Here is a 26,426-nt window from a genome sequence, read left to right as displayed (position 1 = left end):
GGGCAGAAATAGCCCAGACTTTTGCCCATTTTACTGTAATATCACCAAGACCTGCTGCGCTAGGATAGCACAGACGACAGGTGTCTTTGTGCCAAACGACTAATCCCCGCCACAATTTGTATCCCTTGCATCGGCAGAGTGCTTGAAATCAATAAAACTTTTAGCCTCCAGCTTTGTGAAGTCTAAATATTTTTAAACATCACATTCTAGTAGAATGAAATAGATTTTTATAAACTCCTAATACATTGTTCTATTTTTAAAAGCAACATATCTCGTTTTCTTAATATAGTTAATATCTCTATATGGTTCTTGGTTGAATTAAAATCTTATTAAATCTGATAATTTTGGCTGTACCTTGTTTCAGTGTTCATTTGATCACACGTGAAATCCGCTTTATATGATCTGTTCATGCAGGTCTAGCTACCAAAAAAGAAAAAGAAAAAAGACGAACAAGCAGACAGCTGTGATGGAGTCAGGAAGGTGGATTTGTGGTTTCAGCTTACAGACATGCGACAATCTAATAACATAAAGCTAATATTTTCGTGACACATCTGAAAATGACCACAGAACCGTTTTCTTTCTCGTAACGTGTTATATTGAGTGACCAATTGAGTTTCAACCGACATAGCAATCCCTTACGATCGTACTAACAAGTGTTACATTTTCAGTTTTTACCCACTAACGATTGTCGTTAACGATAATGTAACGACACCATTGCTATATTTCGTTAAGAAAAGTAAAATATCTTCATTTCCACACCTAATAGGTTGGAGATGAGGCGCAGTTGACTGGATTTATTCTTCCAGCTGAATGCTCTCCCGACGCACGGGATACAAATTATGCCGGGGATAAATCATTTGGCTGTGCTATCCTAACGCAGCAGGTCTTGGTGATATCACAGTAAAATGGGCAAAAGTCTGGACTATTTCTGCCCTGTGATGCACTGCCGACCTGTCCAGGTTGTACTCTGCCTCTCGCCCATTGACAGCTGGAGATCGGCACCGGCACCCCTCAGGAACCCAGCAGGGATAAAGGGTTGAACACGCTCAGCTGACAATAAAGCGATCTGATTGGCCTAATCTAATTTAGGTGACCTCTTGGACTGGAGCGCAACAGTTTAGATTTTTTATCAGCAATAACTTATTAATGTGCAAGTGAAAACGTGGCAACATTGGTGTTTTGAGATCACTGCTATGTGTAGCAACTTATCCAAGTGCAAGAAAGTTGCCCCCTGACAGTTCATACGAAACATCTTAAGGAGACGTCCCACAAATTCTGGTCCACGGACTAATACCAGTCTGACATGCACAGCAAACCATCCCTTTCTTTCCCTTGCCCCTAACCCCCGCTCATTGTGCTGTTGGTTATCCTCATTTTTCCCAGTGTTCTCCCTGATTTATGTGTGTGTTTGTGTGTGTATAGGTGTGTTTGGGGGGGGGGGGGAGGTATTGACACTTAACTGATGGAGGGATGTCCATCTGATCCGCCTCCTGTCTCAGGTGTCCCCCGGCATCATTCACAACACATCCGTCATCCTAAAGCTGCCCTGCAGCTCCAAAAGCCACTCACACACACCACCACCAGTCATACATAACTGCACAGATAAAATCGCTCATCTTAACACAGACACCGTGGAAACATCACAACAATAACCCACCCACACACACACACAAACACACATATCCTCACTAGTGCATTTCTCCATCTGGATGGTGGGGAATGAGGCCATAAGAAGGTCAACAATGAGCGACACACACACACACAGACACACACAGACACACTCATTCACGCAAACTAAGCCTAAGGGAGATTCCTTAAGACTACAAACCTCCATCATGGGTGGCAAGATTCACACACACACACACACACACACACACACACACACACACACACACACACACACACACACACACACACACACACACACAAACTTGGTGAGCCTGGAGATGGAGGCACAGCGTCAGAGCAGGTGATTGATTAAACTGATACCAGGAACAAATTATGGATTGGTAGTAAAGTTAAGCTGGAACTAGTAAAATATCCATCTTGTTAGCATAGATGTGGATGCATGTGTGTCTATGTAGTGGGGTGGTAATTCCATCCGAGACCTGTGGGGTGACCCCAAAACACATACGACCACCCTTCACTCTCCCAACCTGCCTGAGGCTGCATACAAGCCAAAACACACACACACACACACACACACATAGTGAAGCCACACGCAGTCACAGCTGTCCTCCCTAACATGCACTTTCAATAACTTTCCTGAACATAGGTGAGCAGTAGCTCACCTATGTTCAGGAAAGAACATAGGTGAAAGAAATGGTTACAAAAAAAATTTTAGAATGAAGATTTGTTTTACGTGATTGGATGGAATATACTATATATTTTTCTGGACATAAATAGGATCTGTTTGCTTTATAAAGCACCTTGCAACTGCATTTGTTGTGAACAAATTAATTGAACTAAATTTTCAGCTTTCCAAAAAATATTAACAAAATCCCTTTTATGACATTAAAAAGGACTGTAAGTGAGGGTTCCTCCTTTACTTACTACAGTAAGTATCTGGGATATAATTGCATTATTTAAAAGCCAGGAAGTGATATTATGCAAATGAAGGTTAGGGCTTATGGCTTGACACTCTGTTCTTTGTAAATTTGAGACTTTTATTTTTAAGTATGAAACGGAGTAGTTTTTATGTTTCCCTGTTGGAAGGCAAAGTCATTGAGGAGGGAATTCAAAGGGCTGGCTGACAACACTTACAAAAGCAGCAAAATAATTTTTAGTCATGTTTTGTCAGCATTTGGATAATCTAGAAAAAAGAAAAGAGAGGGAGGCACAAAAGTATGAACTGTAAACACTGACAATAATAATCATTAGCCACTTACAACGCTAACATTGACGTCTACTTGAATCGGTACTGAAGGGCTGTTTCAGTCTTGACTGCATTTGACTGTGTCTAGTTCAAAATTTAGAAATTGGGTAATTCTACATCTGTATAAGATTTTTTTAAACAGTTTGAGATTAATGATGCTAGTATTTTATTTTTGACACATTGTAAAAGCTGTTTTGCACTGGGGCCACCTTGTTAATTAAGAGTTGACAAAAGCATGAAGTCCCCAATACAAACACTGGTTAAACATGGACATAATATTTCCCATAACCACTTTTAAAAATAGGGAGTCTTTTGGTTGGCTTCCTGACCTTGAGACTTTTGCTACATTTCTTTTCCCAATTTTCACCCAGCTTATTTTTTGCCTGATGAATGTAAAAAAAGGCCACAGCCATCATCCCTTTGTGAATAACTGCACCTGCGCAAAATTGTCTTACCTGCTCTTCCACTCCTCAGGGGGATCTCCAAAATCCTCTCTGGGCTTATTTCTTTCTACTGAGGCTTATTCCCATAAACGTGTACACAGTTTGCAACTCTCAGCCTTGTTTAAAGTATACGGTGAGAGCAGCTACAATGAATGGCTAACACCGAAGCTTACGGCTAAGCTAATTGTATACATAAACACTAGAAGCACACATGCGCAGCCAGCAAATGGAGACTAAGGAACATGCACGCAGATTGCCATTATTTGAGAGCACCACAATGATTGACATCTCGGACAACTAATAGATAAGGTAATACCACCTGAACTCATGTGAGAGAGAGGATGTGGGAAGGACCAGTCCTCTGACAAATCCCTGACATTCGCACTGAATCGCAGTTTTTTACTTTCTATTTCTGAATACATAATCTTTTGGCTACTGTCAGGATAGAAGGAACATTTCACCCAGTATAACAAAAAGTGTTTCTGAACAAGACTACCAACTACAGCTTTAAGAGGATTATTTTCTGAAGATCAGACCTTGGTAACTTGCTCAAGGTAAACCCAGTCTTGTGCCTGTTGACAGCTGAAGGAATTCATAAGCCCACAAGCAACCCTAAGTTAGAACAAGCTGGTATAGGTGATAGGAGGTTTATTTGACTGCCTCAATTTAACCTGTGATGCCAGTTCAAACGTGACGAAACTGCATTAACTCGGGATGTGACGGACTGCATTTCCCATGATGCAATGTGGTCAAAATGGCCACCAACTCCCATCATGCAACACGGGCCAAAAATGGCCGCAGCCCTAACAATGGAGCGGAGAGATAACGTTACTAGGAAAATTTTATTTATTGCAGTCACGCACGACTATCTCCCTTCTTCCCTGGCACACCGCCAACCTGAGAAGACACACAGCTGTTTTACCGCGTTATTCAGAGCGCTCACGGACCCAGGCGGGACAGCCCTGATCCACAAGTAACGGGGTTCTCCCCTTTTATTTCTTTTTCACCCACGGGGTGTTTCAGAAGTGCCTGGGCAGGTGTAGGAACTTAGGTTAATGCTTTTTACTCCAAGACGGAGTGTTTTTGACCGTTGAACATCTTTTTTTGTGTGTGCATGCCTTTTACAATTGATTTTTGCTGTGATTGATTTGTGGTCCGTAAAGACCCCGCCGTGGGTCCTGCTGTAACTCTTTTTCCGAATTCTTCCATCTTTTTCCTCTCTCTCATCGTTTCCATCTTCGCTTCCCGCTTATCAGCAGTTCAATCTTTTTGTTAGAGCTCAGTTTGCGGTTTGTTTAACTGTTCAGTCAGCCGTTCCCCTCTGGCCGAGGCACCGCCCCACTTTAGTGTAAGCGCTGACTGCATCATCAGGACCTCCCCTCACGCATCACGCAAGCTTGTAGATCATACGTCATCATAGTTGCCATCTTGGGAGGGTGTCGGGTGACTGAACTGTAGGTAGCTTAGCCGGAATAGCTTTTGTAAGACATCAAAGCGTCCAGTGGGACTCTCAAAGCCGTCCTGTCTGTCAATGCTGCTATGTCAGATGCCGATGTTTTGAAGGTGGTGTTAAACAACCGTGAGCTGGACTTAGATTTGCTAACCGCTCATTTTAATCCATTGTTTTTTGTTTTGTTCTTTTATTTCCCTATATATTTTGTATGTTTAGTTTTAGTAGTGAGTAAGATTTCCAAGGTTGTTGAATCAGAGAATTACTGTAACAGGGAATTGCTTTTGGTTCAATAAATTGTGTTTTGTGTTCAATCCAATTCACTGTTGCATGGTTATTCAGAATTCAGTGCTACCTCCTTTTGGAAGTTAACATCTGATATTAATACAGAGACATTATCATTGGATTGGTGATAAGGAATAAGGATTTAAACTCTAATTGCAGTTATATTGGGGTTCTCACAGTCTGCCGGATAAACCTCGTCGGTTAAAATCCGACCAGATCATTTATTCCAGCATCAATGAGTTCATAACAGCTAATTAATTAATGCATTAGTAGTATAAATCATTACAAGCTTCTAGCTAACATCACCACCATTTGAACTACATTTTGTTATAGCAGAATTTTGAGTTGAATGACTTATTACCTAAATTATAATACCAAATTATAATTAATAATAATAATAAGCATATTTAAACAGCTTCTGGCATAACAAACCCAAGATAGGATTTATGCCTATTTTAAGTAGATCAGAACTTAGCAATGTGTTACGCTTAAACATAACTTTTGGGTCTTCCAGTTATTACTTGCAAAATTGCAATAACCAGACTTTCTCTCAGTTTTTTTGAGAACCTTTCAACACCTATCCAGGAGCCTTTGTTATTGCTTGCGGTTCACACTTTAGCAACCTGCAGTTGGAGCACTGCTGTTTTTAAGGACATGGAGGCTCATCCTCCTCACATTTTAAGTCAGATACAAATCCACGACCCACTCATCATTGACCTAGATTATTAGAAGCTATTGCTTGGTGTGAGTGGAGTACTTGGTTGACTGAATCCAAATGAGACTGCTGATGTAATCTCTTTGGAATGTGTTAGAGGACAAAGTTATACTTACCAAAAGTCAAGAGCAAGAGCAAAGTCCAAAAGTATGTCCTTTGCTCTTGAGGTGCAAGTGGACTGCTGAGTCTTGCCTTGACCTGCTGGCACCCTCTTGTGCTGATCCATGCATTTATGTAGTTGTTTGATTTCTCCAGTGTAGGAATCTGAACATTCCTCGCTGCTTTCGACCTCATACACAGCACCTGTTTGCTGTTGCCATGACCCGGATAATTGAGAATTTGCACATCTAAAGCATTTTTTCAACGAGGTCCGTAGTTAAATAGACCTTTTTTATAGTTGTGCACAGCCATTTTTATTTTATTTAAGTCCATCAAGTACTTTTGCATTTACATCTCTTATTTTCCCCTGCCGCTTACAATCTGAGATCTGGTATAATGAATGCTCACATGCTGTGGATACAGAAATAGACATGCAACGCCAACCCATCATAGGTTTCAGTTTTGATCATCAAGGCATCAGTGTTATGTTATAATAATTCATTTTGGAATGAGGAGAAAGGTGTGCTTCTTATAAAGAAGAGGTTCTCACAAATATAAGTTGCAGCAGCTGGATTGAAGTGTGTACAGAGCAGAAAGCCAGATCTTGGCAGCCACACAAGAAGTCATGACACTTTTCTATAAAACTGTCTGAAATTAGGCCCATTGATCTGTGCTTAGTTTAAAATCTTCAATTTAGGACTATCATTTAAACACATTCACAAAATGTGTGTATTTGTGTATGTGTTTTAAGAAAATGCAGTGAACATTCATCGGGAACATCTGTAACTTTCATCTATACTGGACTGCCGGTACCACACTGAGATTTTAATCACTTGTTGATACAAGCCTTTGCATCTTTCATCCCTGACACTTGCACTGATACCTTCAGTAAGCTGCACTGCGACGTCTGACTCCATGTGTGGTGAACTGTTTGTTTTAGGCTTGAGATCGGATTAGTGAAATTGAGACAAAACAAACTAGGCATGAAAGCTGACACCAGCCAGACTCCTCTACATTTTAGATGCTCATTTAAGAAAAAAAACACAGTCAAGTGAAATAATGCGTGGTGTGGAAAGTTTTGCAACTACAGAAATCAATTAGCATAATGTTCACTCGCACTTTGTGTCATATTTTCTGTTTTTATTAGCAAGCACAAATTTATATTTAGCATTTTTGAATACTAAATTATAAGAATGAAACATAAGAAGCCTCGTCTTTTTCTAAACAGCAGTGGAATTCTTTCAATGGAAAGGAATTTTAATGCATTGCCTGAAAAAATATTAAGGTGATGTGATAATAAAACAAAGTTTTACCAAAACAACAGTTATCAGAGGCACAATGTAAATGAGGTGAATACAAGATTGAATCTGTGTGAGAACAAAATTCAGGGAATTGTTTTAATGCAACAGTTTCAGAGAACAAAAAAATATTAAAAGCATATTTTATCCTGCTGTGTAAATCAGGGCGGGATACATTTACAATGAGGGAAGAGGCTTTCCTCTCTGCTCGCTCTGATTGCATGCGAGTTTCAGGATGAGGCAGCAGCTGTCTGTTGTCTGGGAGACTGTGCTTAGTGAAGCTTGAAGAAGTGCTTGGCTCTCAAAAGATAATAACTCCATAACGATTGTTGCCAGATCTCTCGCAAATAAGATGGATGAGCTGAAGCTTCAGCTGGCAGCAAACAGACTTATACGTGTGTGTTGCATTTTGCTCAGTACGGAGACCTGGCTCTACTCATCCATTCCGGACACAGCAATTGAGCTTCCAGGACGCACAGTGTATAGATATGACAGGAGTCATGACTCCGGTAAGAACAGGGGAAGGGGGCTCTGTATCTGTGTAAACAACAGCAGGTGCACAAATGCCACGTTATTTACAGGCACTGCTCATCAGACGTGGAATTTATCAACCCTTGGTGCAGGCCGTTGTACCTTCCGCGTGAGTTTACCATTGTCACGGTGACTGTTATATACATTCCACCTGGTACAGGTCTCAGCCACTTTGACCAAGCTCTTAGCTGGCAACAGAACAACCACCCAGAAACAGTGCATGTGATTGCGGGCGATTCTAACCATGCAGATTTGAAAGTAGAGCCCTAAATTCCACCAGCACATTAAATGTGACAGTAGGGAGTAGGGGAGCTAAGACGCTGGATAAAGCCTACTCCAACATCAAGCATGGATACAGGGCCACAAAGGCTGTCAAATTTGGGCTCCTCTGATCACATGTCACTGCATCTTTTTCCAGCGTACAAATCTGTGAAGAAGCGAGCAGCCCCCAAAATGCAGACTGTGAAATCTTGGCCTGATGGTGCCACTCAACAGTTGCAGGACTGTTTAGCAAGAACAGACTGATACATTTTCTGCCACCAGGACCTAGAGGTATTCACCTCAGCAGTACTGGGCTACATCCAACACTGTGTTAGCACCGTCAGAGTGGACAATTGGGTGTTTCCCAACCAGAAGCCCTGGATGAACAAGGAAGTCAAGAACCTGCTAAGGGAGAGACTGTCAGGTCCGGAGACAGGGACCTGTACAGCTGTGCCAAAGCCTCTCCGAAGAGAGGCATCAGAGAGGCCAAGGCAAACTACAAGCAGAAGACTGAAGAGGAATTCAGCAGCAACAACAGCTGGCAGGTTTGGTAAGGGGTCCAGCACATCACCAATTGTAGGTCCAGCAACACCACCGCAATATCTGGGGATGCCTCACTGGCAGAGGAGCTTAACCACCGCGTCGCCCATTTTGAGCCTGAATCACCAGCAGAACCCATACTGCAGCTGTCATCCCTCCACAGTCAAACCATCACTGCTGAGTTGTTGAAGTAAGGAGAATCCTGAGGGCAATAAACCCATGGAAAGCTGCAGGACCTGACGGTGTGTGTGGGAGGGTGCTGAGGGACTGTGCGGACCAGCTAGCTGGGGTTTTTACCAGCATCTTTAATCAGTCTCTCACCCAGTGCTCCACCCCTCCCTGCTTAAAGTGTGGCACCATAATCCCACTGCCAAAAAGTAACAATATTTGCAGTCTCGATGACTACCGACTAATGGCGCACTAACCTCCATCATTATGAGGTGCTTTGAGAAACTGGTTCAGAGTGACATAACTTCATGCCTGACACTCACACTTGACCCTGAGCAGTTTGCCTACAGAACTAACTGGTCTACACAGGATGCCAACGCCACTGCTCTGCACACCACGCTGACACATGTGGAACAGCAAAGGAGCTATGCGAGGCTGCTCTTCATGGACCTGAGCTCAACTTTTAACACCAGTATACTGAGCAGGCTGGTGAGCAAGCTCGGGGACCTGGGTGTCCCCCACAAAATCTGCTGGTGGATAATGGATTTTCTTACGGACTGCTCCGAGAGAGTGAGAGTTGGATCCCACCTCTCCTCAGCACTGAGCACTAGTACCGGTACTCCACAAGGCTGTGTCCTAAGCCCCCTACCCTACACCTTCTACAACCATGACTGTACACCCATCCACCCAAACAATACCGTCATAAAGTTTGCTTATGATACCACAGTGGTAAAACTTATCTCCAGAGAAGATGAGACTGCTTGCAAAGTGCCGATGGAACAACTGTCTAACAACCTAATTTTGCATATCTTCAAGTCGAAGGAACTGATCGCCGATTTTAGGGGGTGTAAACCAGACATCCAGCCCATCATTATAAATAGGGACAGGGTGGAGATGGTGCCAAATTCCAGGTTCCTGGGTACCTACATCAGTGATGACTTCAACCCTGATGAAGACACAGCAGAGACTGTACCTCCTGAGGATTTTCAGGAAGAACAACCTGAGAACTGAGCTCTTGGTGTCCTTCTATTGCTGCTTTGTGGAGTCTGTGTTGGGCCATAGCATCTCGCTATGGTTCTGCAGCTGTATTCTCCAGAGGGTCATAAACACTGCCCAGAGACTGACTGGCTGCCTTATTCCATCTCTAGTGGAGATCTACAGGACCTGCTGCCTCCGGAGAGCCCACAACATCAGGGACCCCGGCCACCGCCACTTCAAACTCTTACTCTCAGGGAGGCGTTTCAGGGCAATAAAGTCAAAAACAAACAGACTGAAAAACAGTTTCTGCCCAAGGGCTGTTGTCCTGAACACCGCAAATTCATCAAAACCATGATCATCATTTTCCTAATGTCCCGTTTTTAATTCTACTAATTATTTATTTAGTTTTCATATTCATTTAAATATATTTATTTACCTATTTATTTTCCCTGCTTTCGAGAATTGCTATTTTTTTAATTTTGTTGTGCATTCTTGCACAATGACAATTAAGGATTCTGATACTTTCATGGGAAGTCACCAATAACAGAAGAAAGTCACAAGATTTTTTTCCTAGTCGCTTTTTTGAACTGGATTGGTCTGAAAAGTCGCTAAATATAACGAGAAATTAGCAAAATTGGCAGCAGTGACCATGTGCTTCTTTTGTTTATAAGTGTTCCCGTCGCCATATTTGCATTTCGCCTCACAAATATTGCAGCAAGTGAAATCTGCTGCGCATTTTGAAAAATGGAGACGCTTTCTATCAGCCATGCTTTGTTGACAGGCTAGTGATGTCATCATGCTAAATCCAATGCTGTGTTCATGTTCGGAATGGAAAACTCCCCTACTTCTATTTCCTCAGTGTCACGGTAATGCGTTTTAGGTACTGAAACATGGTACCGTTTTATTTTACGTGAATCGTTAGTACCGTCGGGATTCGGTCGATGCCTATAAAAGTACCGAATTTGGTACCCATCCCTAATCCTCCGCAAAGTAAAATATGTTCCACCGTCAGCCAATCAGAGTCAGCAGAATGTTGCTGCGATGCAGGTACAGGCTGCTGTCAACAGCTGATCAAATGTCTATTTCTTGGTTATAATATCTGTATGACACAAGACTAGATCAGTCTAACAGAAAATATTGTTTACCAACAAAAAAAATTGTTTGCATTTTATGTTGTTATTGTCTTCCTTCTATCTTCCTGCTGTAGAGCATTATGACACAAGAATAGACTGCAGACACTGCAATGATGGAATCTTTGCAGTGTCTGCTTTTTTATCTATATTGCATCATAACATTTTGTAGCAAGAGAGCTTGAAATGTGGCTAGGAGGTTGACATGAAACTGATTTGTGAAGTTTGACATGTAATCGTTCATTAGTTTTTATGTGAGTTATGTTATGGGCATGTAAAAACTGATTAGAGGATATTATAACTCAGGTTCTCCTGTTAAAACTTATATGCAAAATCACTATATCACCCAGCACCTCCAAGTCCGAGACCATGGGTCTTGAAAAACTGTGTCTTGCCCTCTCCAGGTTGAGAGGCGGGGGGTGGTTCCTTTCTCAAGTGGAGGATTTTAAGTATCTCAGGGTCTTGTTCACAAGTGAGGGGAGAAGGGAGTGAGATACTGACATTAAGTCATATGCTGCAAAAGTGCAATGTGGTAAAGATAAAGCTAAGCCGAATGGTGAAGCTCTCGATGTCCCACTTGGCTTACTTTTTTAGCGTCACCTAAGATCATACAACTATAGCTCAAGACCGAAAGTACACTATCCTGAATACAAGCAGCTGAAATTAACTTCTTCTTTAAGGTGGCTGGAAAATAGGTCTCCGACCACCTAATCTCCAGCTCTACTCCAAGGCCATCCCGAAAGGGCTCAGAGTAGAGCCTACTCCTCCAGATCAAATGGAGTCAGCCCAGGTTTCACGCCTCCCTTGGGAGGTGATCCATGCACGTCCCATTGGGAGGAGGCTCAGGGTGCAGCCCAGGAGACTACATCTTTCGGCTGACCTGGAAATATATTGAGCTTCCCCCAGAGGACCTGGAGGAGGTTTCTGAGAAGAGGAAAGTCTGAGTATCCTTGCTGAGTCTGCTTTCACCGTGACCCAATCCTGGACAAGTGGAAGGCAACCAGTAGGAGTACAAAAACATGTTTTGATGCTGCAATCTAGAGAAAGTCATCATGTAAAAATCAATTCAATTCCATTTTGATCAATTTGGTTTAAATGTGGTGTATTAAAATATAAGTCTCTCACTCCGAAGACTTTGTTAGTTAATTAATTGATTTCTGAGAATAAGATGGATTTATTTTGTCTCAGAAACCACCTGCAAGAAGACTACTTTAGTATAAATGAGTGAACTCAATCTAATTATTTAAAGTTCTATATTCCCACAACTGTAGGAGGAGGATTAGCAACCAGTCTTCAGTCTGACTCCCCAATTAGTCCCAGGCCAATGAATAACTACAATTCTTTTGAACATTTAACCCTCAGTTTCCCTTATCCAAACTGAAAAACAATAAAATCTGTTCTGTTTGTTATTTTGTAACGTCCACCAGGCCCTTAATCTCAGTTATTAGATCAGTTCTCAGACTTCTTATCTAATTTAGTGTTAAACACTGACAAGGTTATGATAGTGTGGGATTTTAACATGACACTGAATGTGATAACCTTAATGTAGCCTTTAATACTGTTCTAGATGCAATTGGTTTTGCACAAAATGTGCATAAACCGACACACTCTTGCCTTAATACTTTGGACCTTGTTCTGACATATGACATTGATTGCGAAGAATTAACAGTATATTTTTAATAGTTCAATTCAGTTCAATTTAACTGCGTTCTCCACCCCCAAAAGAAGCTTACATTGTAGTTGGTCTTTATCAGACAACGCTGTAACACACATTAAAGAGTCTGTCCCCTTTTTAATTTCCTCAGTATCACAGAAATGCCCAGCAGATGGCAGCAATGTTGTTTCCTTCCCATTCACAAATTGATGCCTGTGTTGACGGTGTTACTTCCTCGTTGTGTTTAGCATTAGACAACGTAGCCCCCTTGAAAAAGAAAGTGATTATTCACAGGAAGCTATCTCCCTGGTTTAATTTACAGTTGTGTTCTTTTCAGCACAACATTAGGAAATCTTAGAGAAAATGGCGCTCTACACATCTAGAGGAATCTGGAAAAAAAATCTACTGTTGCAAAAAAAGACCCTTCACAAAGTTAAGCAGAATATTTTTCATCATCAATAGAGGAGAATAAGAATAATCCTAGGTTTCTCTTTAGTATGGTTGCCAAACATATCCAGAGTCATTGCGCTGTTGATCCATTCCCTTAGCTCTAAGCAGTGATTACTATATGGGATTCTTCATAAAAAATCTATTAAAAATGAAATCATTGACATCCTCCCAAACATGATTACTTCATCCTCAGTAAGTGAGGCAGCGTTGGAGGAATCTGCAAAACTTGATCGGTGTTTGAACTGTTTAGACACAGTAGAGCTTTCTAAGTTATCTAAAATTTTAGCTTCATCTGAACCTTCAACTTGAAGGACCCAATCCCAAACAAGTGAATTAAGGAAGTATTCTGCTTGAATAATGCCCCCATTCTAAACATGATTAATCTATCCTTAGTAAATGGATATGTACCACAGGCTTTTAAAGTAGCTGTTATTAAACCTTTACTTAAGAAACCCTCTCTTGATCAATATGAATTAGATTACAGACCTATATCTGTCAGGATGTGTCTATGATGAACCCAGAACCACACACGGGACTGAAATTGAGAGTCTTTATTGAATGGTAGATGGGATGGTAGATGATGAAACCAGAGGAGCAGGACTGCATGGGAACAGGGGTGCAGATGAGAGCAGGAGATCTTTGAGACAGAACACAGTAGCTGGATCCAGAGCACAGCAGAGAGTGAGCCAGTGCACAGCAGCAGGTCCCACAGCACGGCAGAGAGTGAGCCAGAGCAGAGCAATAACGGGATAGTAACTTGGCTGGTTGAACACTTGCAGGTCTGAGTCACAACAGGATTGTTAGCTTGGCTGGGTGAATACTTGCAGGTCAGAGTCTCAACAGGATAGCAGCTGGGCTGGATGAATACTTATAGGCCAGAACCACAGTAATATTAGCAGAACAGCAGGGTGAGTACTTGTAGGCGAAAACCACAGCAGGATAAGCAGCAAGGCAGGGTGAATACTTGCAGGTTAGAGTCACAACAGGATAAGTAGCTTTTCCTGAGGTTCAGAGGGGAGACAGGTCAGATCCAGCAGCAGGCAGAGACAACAAGGAAAAACCAAGGCAAGAAACAAATGGCTAGCAGAAGCAAAAACTGGCAGACAAATGGAGTACTGAAGTCTGATGACGAACCACCAGAGGAGTGGAAGTAGAGGGAAGCTTAAGTAGGGAGACTGGCAGATGAAATGAGTCTGGCTGATTAATGACTAACAGGTGTGGCTAACTGCAGAGGGGGTGAAGGGAAAGCTAAGTGAGGGGAAGGAGGAGCTGAGAACTAACTGAGAAAATAAAATCAAATCATAACTAAAACCCAAACAAGGAGGAAAAAATGAAAAAATTGTAAACAAAGCCTGATCAAAACCTAAACCCTGACAATATCTAATCTTCTTTTCCTATCTAAAATTCTTGAGAAAGTAGTTGTTAATCAAGTATGTGAATATTTACAAAGTAATGACCGATTTGAAGAGTTTCAGTCAGGCTTGAGCGCTCATCATAGAACTGAGACAGCTCTGGTGAAGGTCACTAATGATATTCTTATGGCCTCAGATAATTGATTTCTGTCAGTACTTGTCCTGTTAGATCTCAGTGCTGCATTCAATACAGTTGATCACAATATTCTCCTAGAAAGACTTGAGCATACACTAGGGATTAAGGGGAAAGCATTAGGCTGGTTTAAATCGTATATGTCTGACAGATTCTAGTTTGTTCATGTTAATAATATATCTTCAAACTCTAGCGTCGTCAAAAAATAAACTTCTTAACCAATCACTTAATCTGGATAGCATTAAATTTAAATAACCTCGGTGCTATTTCTGACCAAGACATGTCATTTAAATCTCATATTAAACATATTATCCTTTTTTCACCTCTAGAATATTGCCAAAATTAGAAATATTCTGTACAAAAGTGATGCTGAAAAACCAGTCCATCCATTTCTTACTTTAAGGCTGGACTATTGTAATTCTTTACTATCAGGAAGTCCACAAAATGCAGTTCAAAGCCTTCAGATGATCCAAACTGCTGCAGCAAGAGTTCTGGTGACAATCAACAAGAGGGATCATATTTCTCCTATTTTAGCTTCCCTTCATTGGCTTCCTGTTAAATCAAGAAAAGAATTTAAAATTCTCCCTCTCACGTATAAAGGCCTTAATAATCAAGCTCCATCATACATCTGAGCTCTGATTACCCTGTATGTTTCTAACAGAGCACTTCGCTCTCAGACTGCAGATCTATTGGTGGTTCCTAGAGTCTCTAAAAGTAAAAAAGGAGGCAGATCTTTTAGTTATCAAGCTCCTTTCCTGTGGAACCAACTCCCTTCTCCCCTCATGGACCAAAACCAGTTTTGGTCCATGAGGCAGACACCCTGTCTACTTTCAAGACTAGGCTTAAAACGTTCCTTTTTGACAAAGCTTATAGTTAGAGTGGCTTAGGTTACCCTGAGCTATTTTTATAGTTATGCTGCTATAGGCTTAGGCTACTGGAGGGCATGAAGCTCAATTTTTCTCACTGCTGAGTTCCTACTGTTCTCCAATTTGAACTGTTTGTTTTTATTTCAACTTTTAACTTGTTCTCTGTCATTTTTCTTTTCAAAGTAGGTACACCTGTTCTGGCGTTCTGTTAGCTACAACATCATCCAGGGGAGACAGATCTTCTGCTATTACCATATAGCATAGAAAGGATTCCTCGATCAAAATGTGCTTCTGTGTTTTTGTGTCTCTGCTCTGTCTTCTCTAACCTCGGTCAAGGCAGATGGCCGTTCACACTGAGCCTGATTCTGGTTGTGCTGGAGGTTTTTCCGCCCTGTCCAAGGGGAGTTTTCCTCTTCACTGTTGCTTCAAGCATGCTCAGTATGAGAGATTGCTGCAAAGCCATGGACAATGCAGATGACTGTCCACTGTGGCTTGACGCTCTTTCATGAGGAGTAAATGCTGCTTGTCAAGACTTGATGCGATCTACTGGGTTTCCTTAGATAGGAAACTTTTTGACCAGTCTGTATGATTTGATTGAATTTGACTTTGTAAAGTGCCTTAAGATGGAATGTGCTGTGAATTGGCACTATACAAATAAAATTTACTTTAAATTTACCAAAACAACATACATCTAATTTATAAACTATAATACATTGTCTATTTGCTTCAGTCAAACAGATTTTCAGAAGTTCATTACACTCATTCCCAATTATCCTAGTTATCAAGTTCCAACCTTGCCTGCAAGATGAATTCTTAAGGTATTTGTGTATTCACAAACACACAGGAATCCATCTTGTACTGCTCCTGCTTCAACCGTTTGTGTCTGAACCAAAATCAGTTTTGGCCAATCCCATTGCAGTATTTTGGTCTAAGGTGGGAAAGCAAGAGCTACTGAGCCCACAGCCGAACCAACATAAACATGGAAACACAGGAGTATGCACATGTAGCTGCTGCTATCACATCTGTTTTGTAAGAATCCACAATATGATCTTTGAAAGACGAACAGGAAGAAGTGCTTTGTCCAGCTTACCTTCTTGTGGTTTCTCATGACACCTGCTGCTTACATTTTAATTTGATACTGCAGATAGTAGGTGTTGCTTCACCCAATCAGCTGAGAAAGTTTTGCTGAATGTCCAGCCTTTCACCAAACAGATTCAGATGGAGCAGTCCTATATTGATAATGTGCAGAACGTAAAGTAATAATCTGGCTGGCCAGGTTAGTCACGTTCAGTTTATTATTCAAATTAGTTAAAAGAAATTCTGTCAAAGGAAACCTTGTAGATTATATAGAGTAGTCACTGACTTGTACTAAACACTCCTCCTGAAGGAGATGTAGCGACAGTAATTCAATTCAGTTTTATTTATACAACATTCATTGACAACACATCATCTCAAGGCACATTACAAAGTCAAATTGAATCAAATCATATGGAGAGATTGGTCAAAAAGTTTTCCATGGAATGAAACCAAGCAGATTGCGTTGAATCTTTGACTATCAGCATTCTTTCCCCCTGAAAGAGTGTGTAGCCACAGTGGACAGTCATCTGCATTGCATGTAGTGACGTAAGAGTGTCATAGTTTGAGTTCCTTGTCTCAGTATTACTTTTTGGTTTGAGATTCTATCATGGTCGGTTTCTATTATTGCTTTTTCCTGTTTAGTCTTAGTCTCTTACCTCCATCTGTTCTGGCCAATTAGACTCACTCTGCTCACCTTCTCCTGCCTATTTAAGCCTGCCTCCTCTGCCACTTCCTTGCCAGAATGTCTCTATCTTTCCGGTGCAAACTTCTAGCATTTCCTTATCTTGCCTGGCCGTCCGTGTTATAACCTGTTTCTGCTTCCTGTTACCGAGCCAGCCTGACCATTGTTCTTATTCTGTTTTGCCTGCCTGGATATCGGACCTGATCTGCTGCTGGACCTCGGTTTCTGTTCGCACCCGGATTGTCTGCCTGTGACCCCGACTCTTGCCTGTCCATAAATTGCCGTGTCTGTCTAATCCCTGTGCTTCTGAGTTGCCAGTTTTCCGGACCTTGTGTGGACCACAACCTCGGAGTCCCCGGTCTGGACTGTCACCGAAGCTCTGCCGCTCCCCTGGATCATTTCCCCGGTCTGTGCCTGCTACTAGCAGCTCATCCTGTCTTTCTCCCCTCTGGATTCACCCAAGGACTGTTTCTGTTTGTTCTGCCTCACCGTTTTTGTTATTTATCTAATAAACCTCCTTCACGTTCTCCCCTGTGTCTGGGTGAATATCGTGTTCAGTTCATAATCATTACAAGGAGAGGAAAACTCCCCTTTAACAGGGAGGAAACCTCCAGCAGAACCCCCGGGTTTGTTCCACAGAAGAGAAGCCTGATGACTTAAGGATCTGCCTCCCATTCTACTATCAGAGACTGTAGGAAACTGTTAGGAACATATGGGGTAATGAGATCTCTGATGTATGACGGAGCGTAATTATTAAGGGCTTTATATGCGAGAAGGAGAATTTTAAATTATATGCTTTATGTAACAGGAAGCCAATGAAGGAAAGCTCAAATAGGAGCAATATGATCTCTTTTTAATTTTCATCAGAATTGTTGCTGCAGTGTTTTGAATCAGCTGAAGGCTTAAATATATGTAAAACCTTTAATGTTTTAAAAATTCAGATTTTTATCTATTAGATAATGGAATAGCAAAGTCTGGAAGCTCAATCTTTAATATCGTTCTTAACTATTTTTTCCAAATTGCAAAACGAAAATTGAAAATGTTTCTAAGTTGGTTAGGGATTGCTTTGAGACATACAGCTTTAATTAAAAGTGCTGCAGAACTCAGGCGGTTATCAAGCCAGATGTATTGTATATCCACTACTAATTAGAACATGTTGTTTCACATGTCTCTAACCACAGTTGATGTTTTTATAAAGGCTGCATTCGTGTGCAGTTTCCATGAAAGACAACAGTTTAAAAACAAATAAGACAGATTCAGCGAATGTGGAAACAAAGGTCCAGAGTCAGTCGTGAGCAGATCTCATCCTCTGCTTATCAGATAGCATGCAGAACCACGCGGAGATTCCACGCAGAACACATCTGCTCCGCATATGACCAGCAACCATGCCATACAATCCTGTAGAGCCGCCAGAGACAGTGAGGCTTTGATACGCTTTTACAAAGAAAATGGAATCAGTATGAGGGAGACATACTGACATGAGTGATACGGCTGTAGCAGTATTATATGGAAAAGAAGAGGTGAAATGACAGCACACAGGCTAATATCACTTATATTTGTGTGATGAATTTGTCTTGCAGATGCATTGTTTAAGCATGAATGTGAGCTTCATTTATTCCTTCCAGATGATGATATCTAACTGCCTGCTGAACAAGTGACTTGCACAATGATTTGTTGTGATTTAACTCAAACTTATATACCCACCTCGCATCCTCCATGCCATCAGTCTTCTGTACAGCCCTAGACAAATAACGTGTAATCCCCCCTTCGCATCCAGACTGCCAATGGAGTGACTGCCTGGAAGCCATCATTTTGACGGAGGAGCGCCAAGGGGGTTTACCCGGCCACGGTCTACGAGTACATGTGCATAAATGAATCCCTGCATTAGTAAATCTGAGTTTGCATTTGCTGTACACAACATATTGCTCTGTATCTGTCAGACCGGAAACAGGTTCCTCCTCTTGCCAGTAAAGTCCCATTAATCACCCGTGAAGCCACAAAGCACACCAGGCCGGTTGGATGGGACTGTACGTCTGTAACTCTAAACCACAATGCCTCGCTGCACATGAACATTGCCCGTCCTCCATCGATCACGCATCTGGATCCCATTGTGTCATGCCCCGACATCAGACAGTCATCTGGAGCCATGGAACAAAAGAGGGAAAGAAGGGCACTCCGATTACTGGTAGAGTGATTAATCATAAACACATTGGTAACATGATGAGGCAATGACAGAGTTGGACCACAAGGCAAAATGATAATGCTGCCTCCTTTGGGTTTGAGGTGTCAATATTACTAAAACACAGAGGAGCTGAGGCCAAGGGGTGAAAATAAGAGATCTGGGTTAAGACAGAGAATGAATGCATGCTTTGCATTAGCAATCACAGAGTTAATATGGTTAATGCAGATAAGGTTTGATGCTGATGCTTTTTGAACGCTTTCTCTACACACAATGGTCCAGTCTTCATTGAAAAAGGATAAAGATTTTTTTTATGTTGAAAGTAACCTTTTAGAAAATGGTTGGGAAGAGGTCATTGAGCACGGTACTGGTGAATCAGGTGATTCAACACAAAAAGTCTGGTTAGAGTACAAAATAGCTTATAAAAGCTGTTATTATGTTGGATAGCCCAACTTTAGCTTTTGGCACTTAGGAAAGATTTTACAATACAGCTTAAAGTGGTGCAACTGTTTTTTCCCTTCACCAGATGGACTACTTGTGGCCTTCTATATCTCCACAATGCATTGCTTTGAGTGATTTAATTCAAAGAGGGGAAAACCATAAGGAACCAATGACTTTAATTTTCCACATGATTTTCAGGAAACCGTTTTCAAAGCCTTCTTTGCAGACCTTTGTAAAGGACACAGCCTTGCCACTTTGTTGCACAAATAGAGTCTGAAAACATATTTTTTTACCCTTTTCCATCTGGACAAAATATCACATTAAAGCTGAGTAAACCTTAATTTTTCAAAATTCAATGTCATTTTTTTTTCTATTTAAGTCCTGGGTTCGAGTCCACACTGGGTCTTTCTGCATGGAGTTTGCATGTTCTCCCTGTGCATGCATGGGTTCTCTCCAGGTACTCTGGCTTCCTCCCACAGTCCAAAAACATGACTGTTAGGTTAATTGGTTTCTCTAAATTGTCCTTAGGGGTAAGTGTGAGTGTGTGCATGAATGGTTGTTTGTCCTGTCTGTCTCTGTGTTGCCCTGCGACAGACTGCCGACTTTGTCCAGGGTGTACCCTGCCTCTTGCCCATTGACAGCTGGAGATAGGCCCTTGCACCCCTCGCGACCCCAACAGGGATAAGTGTATCGAAAAATGGATGGATGGATGTTCGAATTGCAACTGCTGCCATCAAGCAACAACATAGGAATAAGGGCTCAAAGAGGAAATAGAGGCAGTGGTGCCAGTTGTGTCATGATTTGTCTTTGGATGAACCCGGACACAGCACGCACACACAGAGCTAGTTCTTGAAATGAGTTTATTGAACAGGATGAAGGGTTTTGACGAGAGGAACCAGAGTCTTCTATGAACGGAGATGAAGGGTGCAGAAGCTGGCTGACAGGAGGAGTAATGGGTGACTGACCAGGAGGGAACTCTGGAGCGGAGGACCTGAAACCGTGGAACCGCTGCGGAACCGGAGACTGTGGAACAGTTGCAGAACTTGAGACTGTGGAACAGTTGCAGAACTTGAGAGCGTGGAACTGAGTCGCAGAACTTGAGAGCGTGGAACTGAGTCGCAGAACTTGAGAGCGTGGAACTGAGTCGCAGAACTTGAGAGCGTGGAACTGAGTCGCAGAACTTGAGAGCGTGGAACTGAGTTGCAGAACTTGAGAGCTTCCAATGGAGCAGAGCTGAGCAGAGTCTGAGAGAAGTGACTTGAACAGAAACCAAGTAGAAGCAACGTCTTCAGGCTGACTGTAACAAAACTGAGCTGACACAGAATACAGGCAAAGACCGAGCAGGAGTGAACACTACGGACCGGCGACGACAGCAGAAAGAGGTGAGTTTAAATAAGGGTGGAACCAGGTGGAAGCAGTTGGAGGTTAATTGCAGCCTGTCAGGTGAAACCAATCAAGCTGCGCAGGAAAGAGAGAGAGGGTGAGAGGCTCAGCATGCAGCCTACAAGCTGCATCCTGACAAGTTGTCAAAGGAACCCTTTTTGATTGCTTGCAGGTCAGTTTAGTGGTAGAGAGGTTTGTTTATCAGTGTCAGCTTGTTAATAAAATTAACAACAGGTGAAGTAAAGGAGCAACAATAAGACGACCCAAAAGACATAAAAAATGGTTATGCAAAGCAGAGACCACAGACATTGGACATTGTTCCCTCCTCATTTTGTTTCAACCTTTTTTTTGTAGTTTTGCAATTGACCAGGATCAGTGTTTCTACTGATAGCATGAGGTAGTCCAATTCCACTAGGATGGTACATTAATGTGTACCATTGTTAGAAGGTTTGTTGTGTCTCCCAAAACAGACTCAAGAGCATGAGAAAGACACACAGTTAATCTACTAGAGATATACATGACCACCACAGGTCTTCAGGATAGGTATCTGCTTCTTTGTGCATGGAAGAACAACATGATGACATCATTCATAGCACTTATTATTTCCCAGAAAAAAATGAGTTAGCCCACACTGGTGACTCAATTTGTTTAATGTGATACACCCATATTTGGGCCCAGTTTGAATCCATCCATCCACCCACCATTTAATCCTGCCTCTGTTGGGTTACTACCTTAATAAACAGCTCTATAGTTAAAATCGATAATAATGAAACCAGAGAGGTATAGTAGAGTGCTAATGTGCACAGAACAAGTGTTTGGAAAAGTAAAACATATGTGTAGGAAGACAATGTTGCTCTTCTTTTCTAAGTTAGTCAAACCATCAACATTGTTTTCCATTGCTACACAGCACTGCACCATAGAACACATAATCTGTTTCAAACTGCATCTCTGTCCTTTTTAATATTTCCTTCCAAAGTTAATCTACATAAATGGTCTCTTTGCCTGTTTTAGAGAAAACTGTAAGCAAGCAATTTATCATGGAAAAACTCCCTTTGGGCCTCAGTGCCAAATTCCTCCCAGATTCCCTCCATGACAGTCATGTAACATGGCAGGGAACTAAGAGAGCCGCTGACAGTTAAAACTTATAAAAAAGAAGAATTCCTGTAAAAGTGTCTTGTGATTTGCCTGAGGCTTTCCTAATGCTGGACCCAAGACAAAACTCTATCCATTTCTGATTTGTCCATCTGCCTCACATCCACACAAAAATGTGTTCAAAGAATTTCTGTTGACATATAGACTGTGAGTTTTACCTGGCTTTCCAAATCTTTCATCCTCTTTATCAGGAAGACCCAAGATAACATCCATCCATCCATCCATCCATCCATTTTCTAATCCGCTTAGTCCCTCATGGGGTCGCGGGGGTGCTGGTGCCTATCTCCAGCGTTCCCCAAGATAACAATCAACATTAAAAATGTCTTTCAGGGTTGAAGTTTAGATTGAGTACAAATTTAGAGAATATTTAGAGACGTAAACCACATAGTGATAGACAAACATTGAACAGACTGAATTATAGCAGTGAAGAAGATGATCTGCAGCCCTGAGAAAGGTTGTACTTCTTGAGTTGCCACAGGAAGTGCAGTCTCTGCTGACCCTTGTTCCGACCAGCGACCAAACATGACCCTGCGTAGGTACACTTACATGCTTCAGCTGTCAGTATCTGGGTTTTTGTTTTGACTGTTTGTTTATTTTGATCTATTAGTTAAACTCTCCAGCTATAAAGCTCAGTTTTGGTTTCTTTCTTGTTTAGTTTCTGTTAGCTTGTGTTCTGTTTAGTGTTAGGTTTAGGTTCTGTTTTGGGTTATGGTCTAGTTTGGATTTTATTGTGGTTTGATTTTGTTTATTATCACATCACTTGGCCTGCTCTGTTTACTTCTCTGTATCCAGCCTTTAATCAGTCACTCAGTTCACCTGCCAGCTATCTGCCAGCTCACCTCGTAGTCAACACCACAGACATGAATACGTAGACGCCGCGTCCTCGGTTGAGAGGCGTGCCGACAGAGCGGCCATCTTAGGTCAGACCAAGCTTCAGTCAGACATAATACAAGTCAATTCAAGAAAATGTACTTTATGTTTTCAGACACTCTGAATCCGGTGAATTCTCACCCGATTTCCAGATAAATCAACTGACTGAAAACGTCACCCCTTTAGGGGCTACATGGGACCAATTGATTGAATTAAATTATTGTCTAACTTAATAAATAATTTCGATTTTGTATTGAAAGTAAGAAAACTTCCAGAGCTACGTCCCAGGAAGCCTGATTTTTACTCCGCTTATGGGTGCGCAAATAAAAGGACACTAGGAACCAGATCCTGGGGAATTACCTTTCATAAGTAAGATTTTATGATAGATCATCCTCATGCTTTACAGTTACAGTTTTTCCGCCATAAACACAATATGTGCTAATGGGTAGCAGGGATGGAAGTAGAGAAAAGTACATTAAACACCAAAAACAAACAAAACGGTCCTAAATTACTGGATAGACATGATTGGGGGGGGTATTATACAGTTTTTGCTATGATTTTGTAATGTATTTGATTCTAAGATGCGTTATTAGGTTTTTTGTTGATGTTTTTTTAATATAATAATATATTTTTTCATTTTTTTAATAATAATTGCGGTTTGTATTATATAATTTTTAAATGCTGTTATGGGCACCTCTGCTCTCACTTGTCTGTATATAGTTTTGCTCCTATGTAGATCGGTGTCTGTGTATATAGTCTATATATATATATATATATATATATATATATATATATATATATATATATATATATATATATATATATATATATATATATATATATATATATTAGGGCTGGGCAAGTTAACGCGTTAATTTCGCGTTAATTCATTAGACTATTAACGGCGATATTTATTTTATCGCGCATTAACGCATGTTGCTCACATGCTTTCAGTCAGTGTCAGTCAGCAGGCGCGCTGACTGCAGCGCGCTGTCACGGCAGCACTCTCCCGCTCCCCCTCCCCTCTCGTACATGGCTCAGCGGCGCCAGCCAATCAGCACGCAGGCTCAGCCTGGCCCGCCCACTCAGCTCTCACACAAACTTAACAAACAAACAGCTGAGAGAGACCGCAGCAGCGAAAAAACATGAACTGGGGAAGTAGCACCGTTTGGCTTTATTTTAATACCGTAAATGAAATCAAGCTGTATGTTTTGTAAAAAGCCGGTTCATTTCAGTGGAAACACAACAACTTTATCTAAGCACGTGAAAAAACATGAAAACGTCGAGCCCCAGAAACGGAGCGAGGAGATGAAACTTCTCTCATTGCCCCGACAGACCCACAGACTGACGTCTCTGACTGAGGCGTTTCAGTCCTCCAGGGAACATCCAGGTAGATCAGTGGATGGATGGATGGATGGATGGATGTTACTGGAGCCCACACATAACATGTAATTAAGACCTTGAAAGAACCCAGTACATATATTAAAAAGTGTTATTTAAGATAAGATAACATTAGCTAATCCTTTTTTTATCCCACGACGGGGAAATTTATAGGATTAAAGCAACAGGCAGGTGCACACAACACAGACAAAATTACATAAGGATTGAAATATATAAGAGGTGGATTAGCGAAAAAACACTGAACATAACATTATTATTATTATTATTATTATTATTATTATTATTATTTAATTGTAATAATAAAATAAAAACCACAAAACCCAAAAGGTCAACAGTTTCATGATACATCAAGCTTAGGGACTGGCTAATATACAGCAGGTCAAAAAAGGCCATATTTTGGCTGCAGTGCTTGCTGTTCTCTTATGAAGAAAAGATCAACTAGTGCACTAAATTCAATAGATGGGTTGAAAATATCCAGTATAAAATAAGTGCTACAAATGTTACAACACTTTTGTTCATATGGCAGCAGAACATTAAAATAAAAGTGCTCTTTACACTACTTTTGAATTCATTCTTGGAGTTTGTAAATACAATGCGATTAATCGCGATTAATCGCGATTAATCAGGGCGATTAATCGCGATTAAATCGTTAAATCGTTAAATCGTTAAATCGTTGCCCAGCCCTAATATATATATATATATATATATATATATATATATATATATATATATATATATATATATATATATATATATATATATTAGGGCTGGGCAACGATTAAAATATTTAATCGCGATTAATCGCCCTGATTAATCGCCCTGATTAATTGCGATTAATCGCATTGTATTTACAAACTCCAAGAATGAATTCAAAAGTAGTGTAAAGAGCAATTTTATTTTAATGTTCTGCTGCCATATGAACAAAAGTGTTGTAACATTTGTAGCACTTATCAGTAACACATATTTAGTGTAAAGCTCAACTTAAACATGTAAAACAAAAAATAGCAATAATAATAAATTAAAGCTTATTGCCACTGACAGGGAATTCTCTTTATGGGGAAAAAATCTACCAAAAACAGGCAATTTCTGAGGTAACAGCAGGGAGCAGCATTACCATTTTATGTTCAATACCAAAGTTTAACTTGGCAGTGGTTACAACTAACTTGTTTCTGTCATATTCCATGCTGGAAGAACTTTAAACTGAAATGCTTGCTAACTCGATATGCTTGCGTTGCTTGCGTTTATTTGACGTTGACACGCGGTTTTTTGTTGTTGCTTTCTAACGTGCATATAGTGAATGGCAGGGAAAAACAGGCAAAAACACATGGATACTTTGAAACGAGAAACGAATAGCGTACCACAAGCAAGCTATTTTTAGAAACGTAACGTCACATCACGTGGTACGCAGTAGGGCAAGCTTGCATAGTCCGTCGCTGTTTCGCTGTAAAAGAGACGTGCGTTACCCTTGGTTTTATACGGTAAATGACTGCTTTTTCCAAATCTAAGACCATGGTTTTTAAACATTGTTGCTATGGAACGTGCAACAGCGACTCGAGGTACGCTGATCGGCCGCATATGAAGGATGTTTTCTTCAAGACTGCCAAGGAGAAATGTGTGCGCTGGGTACACCGGTGCGGTCAGCCTACACAACAGTTCAACCCGGAAAAAGTTACCAAATTCAAGTACATATGTAGCAAGCATTTTGTTGGAGGAAAGGGCCCAACCGAAGAACATCCTGACCCAATTCCAGCGACATAAAGTAGTGGACAGGTAAGAGTATTTTGGTGGCCGACATGTTAATGAAGCGCCTGCTACCATGATAGCATATAGGCTATCATGGTAGCAGGCGCTAACATGATACCCTGCTATCAGGATAGCTTACTCAAAAACATTTCAAATAAGACAAACATTAAACATATACCGATCCCTGGACGGACGCCATGATCGCCGCGC

This window comes from Fundulus heteroclitus, chromosome 20 (assembly GCF_011125445.2).
Source record: "Fundulus heteroclitus isolate FHET01 chromosome 20, MU-UCD_Fhet_4.1, whole genome shotgun sequence".
In the NCBI taxonomy this organism is placed as follows: Eukaryota; Metazoa; Chordata; class Actinopteri; order Cyprinodontiformes; family Fundulidae; genus Fundulus; species Fundulus heteroclitus.
Note: the sequence above shows the minus strand (reverse complement) of the source record.